We start from the raw sequence: 3,286 nt of genomic DNA on the forward strand, positions 1-3,286 counted from the left end.
GAAGCTGCCTCGGCCTCCGCTTTATCCTCGGCCGTCGTCCCGCCCCCACCGCCCGTCCCCATTGGCCCCCCTTCGGCCTCCGAGGCCCTCCTCCGCCATTGGCTGCACCGCCAGATCCATCTCCAAGTTTCTGCTGTTCATTCGTTGTACGCACTGCCTGTCTTTTCGGGACTACTCAATCAGGGCGTTCAGCGAGCGGCGCTGTCAATCACGGGACACCGGAGACCAATCACAGTGGGAGGAGACCACCGGCGCCGGCCTTAAGCGGAGTTTCGGGGCGGGTCCTGGGTTCATTCACAACATTCCTCCCCCGCCCCACTAGGGCTGGACAGCGCTCCCCGGGCAGCTGGGGCTGCGCCCACACAAGGCTTTGTTTACTGAGGGTCGCTTCCGGGCGCCGCGAGGGGACAATCAACACTGCTCGGCCCGGGAGCGAGACAGAGCGGCGGGATCCCCGGGCAGCCCCTCAGCCCCGCCTCCCTCTGGGCTGTGTGACGAGAAATTCAGCCTCTTTGGGCGGCGGGTCAAGTTTTGATGCTTTGCGGGATGGAGGGATCACAGGTCCCTTGGTAGAGTTTATGGGGGCTGCGGACACCCTCGCTAGAAATAGAGCCCAATCCAAGCCCATCCTTGAGCTCCAAGCTAAGAATCTCCAATCCATTCTATGCCTTATATATTACGTTAAGTCCTATGAAATTACTGATTTTCAACAATTTTTGATACACTAAATGGCAATTTCATAAGGTTCAACGTAATAGATGTCAAATCCGACCACCTCTGATTATTTTTTCTGATTCAGCTTGTCTAGGTCACATCTCTTGATGTGACCTTGAAGCAGGCAATGGTCCTCGTCGCCGGTCCCCGGCGCCACCACCCCTGCCATCTCCATGTTGCTAGAGAACCCTGCATTTCCCCCTCGCCACACTTCTCTCCGTTATCATTACGTTTCTTTATCTATTTCAGCAGTTGTTTAATTTCTGTCTCTCCCCGCTCCACGGTGAGCTCCAAGGGGCAGTCTAATTGTCTAACCGATGCACTGCTTTACTGCCAGCACCTGAACACCTCGGGACATACAGCAGCCACTCAATCTATATATAACTTGTTGAATGACCCAGCTCATGCTTTGCTCCCATTCCACTGAAATGATCTACAGAGCAGGAAAACCGAAGCTGGCCCCTAAGTGGCCTGATTGCTGCCCCCTGCCTCTCCCCACATGGAAACTCTGCCTTTTTCCTTCCAGGAATTTCCAGTTTCACAGCTGCATTTTCTGGCCAGTCCCCAACCCACCCTTCAGTAAACTCCCTCCGACCTGCACTGTCCGGTATGGTCACCACTGGCCACAAGTGGCCTTTGAGTCCTTGAAATGGGACCAAGCTGAACTGGGATGTGCTGTCAATGTAAAACACATTGGATTTTGGAGACTTAATAGAAAAAAAAGAAGGCAAAGTATGTCATTAAGAATTTTTTATATCGATTACATGTTGAAATAATACTATTTTAGACGTTTGTGTTAAGTAAAATACATTATTAAAATTAATTCCACCTGTTTCATTGTGTATTTATTTTATTTTATTCTATGCGGTATCAGGGCGTTTAAAGTTACATATGCAATTTGGATTGTAATTTCTATGGGACAGCAGTGGTCTTGAGAAACCACAGCTGACCACAGTGACAACAATGAAACAACAATAACAATAATGTACTGATTGCTTATGTGGTGCTCTAGCTGTTCAGACACATTATCAAATGTAAGCCTTCCAACAGTGCTGCGAAATGGGGATGTCATCTCCATTTCTCATATGAGGAAACTGAGGCTTAGAGAGGTGGAGTTCTTGCCTGACTGGGAAGCCTTAGACTTATTAGAGCATGTCTTTCTTGCAAGGATTTGAGGCAAAGATAGACTTATGGGGAAGGAGAAATGGGTGGGGAGAAAAGCAAGGAGAACATCAGTGAAACAAGTCTTTCAGGTGCTCCCCTAGCAAACAGGACCCAGGGTCCAGGTTTTCCAAGCAGCCCCCTTCAGCATTTAGTATGTGGCTGGCCCTTGTCCCTGAGGATGCTTCAGTGGATGCCCTGAGATGCTGAATCAGAAAAGGCACTCCAGGCCAGTGGAACAGGATGTATGGGAGGAATAGAGAATGGGACATCACAGGGTGAGGATGTTTTATTTTATTCTCTCACAAGAGATACTAATATTTTCATCATCCCCATCTCATGGATGAGAAAACGGAGGCACAGAAAGGTCAGGTGACTTAACCTAGGTCCACAGCAGGAAAGGGTAGGGCCAGCATTCAAGCCCTGGTGGGTGGGCTGGTCTTGTCACATTGGCTGGGGATCAGATGCACAGTTTGGGAAACACCAACATTCTATTCCGTTCCTCTGATTTTACAGATGAGGGCAGTGAGGCCCAGCGAGGGCCAGAAAGTTGCCCAAGGCCACACAGCAATCCCTAGAGAATGTGAGAAGTCAGAAAGGCCCTTGGGAAAATGGGGGTTGCCTCCAGGATGAAGTCTCCAAGACTGTTTCACGCCTACCCTCTTCCTAGCAACACTTTTAGGAAGGGTGACGTTGCAAGGGGTGTTCTAGCTACCCGCAAGTCCTCCCTTCTCAGTGTAGCCAGTGAGTTTGGGCCTCAGGAAAATGGAACCACATTTATCCCGCCTGCCGCTGTGAGCTCATTGTCTAGGCATCCACAGCTCCTGACCCCAAACCCACATGTGTACTGACATCAAGACCCATGAGAAACACGGTGACTCTGAAGGCTGGGATGAGGGGGCCCATGGCCCCCCCACCCCCTAGTTCTGTGCCACCCCATCCTAACATTCTGAGGGTCCCTCCCTCTGCCAACCCCCCTGAAGCATCCCAATGCCCCTGTTAACTCAGGCAGGAAACCAGCCAGGGCAGTTTTACTTCCTGGTCCCGATGCAGCCCCTCTGGGCTGCCCAGCTGGCAAGATTTGCTTCTTACATTTCTTCTCTTCCCTTTTGGAACACAAGTTCATGGGCAGAGAGTCAGGGCCCTGCCAGGAAAAATGGGCATTCCAGGCAGAGGGGGAAGGTGGAGGCAGGAGAGGAAAAGGCTTGAGCAGGAATAATTGTCTGAAAAGCAACATTTAATGACTGCCCTGGCCCTGGGGAGTGGGGAGGGGCAGGGGAAAAGGCAGGGAGTAGACAGGCTGAGTGGCTGGAACTGGGCTTCCCTCCCCGTCCAGGAAAACAAAGGCAGCTGTCACAGTCTTCAGGCTCCCCACATTTCCACACTCAGGGAGGGGTGTTAGGGTCTCCAT

The sequence above is a fragment of the Monodon monoceros genome, unplaced genomic scaffold, assembly GCF_005190385.1.
Source record: "Monodon monoceros isolate NGI ecotype Baffin Bay Population unplaced genomic scaffold, NGI_Narwhal_1 Super_Scaffold_12, whole genome shotgun sequence".
Classification (NCBI taxonomy): Eukaryota; Metazoa; Chordata; class Mammalia; order Artiodactyla; family Monodontidae; genus Monodon; species Monodon monoceros.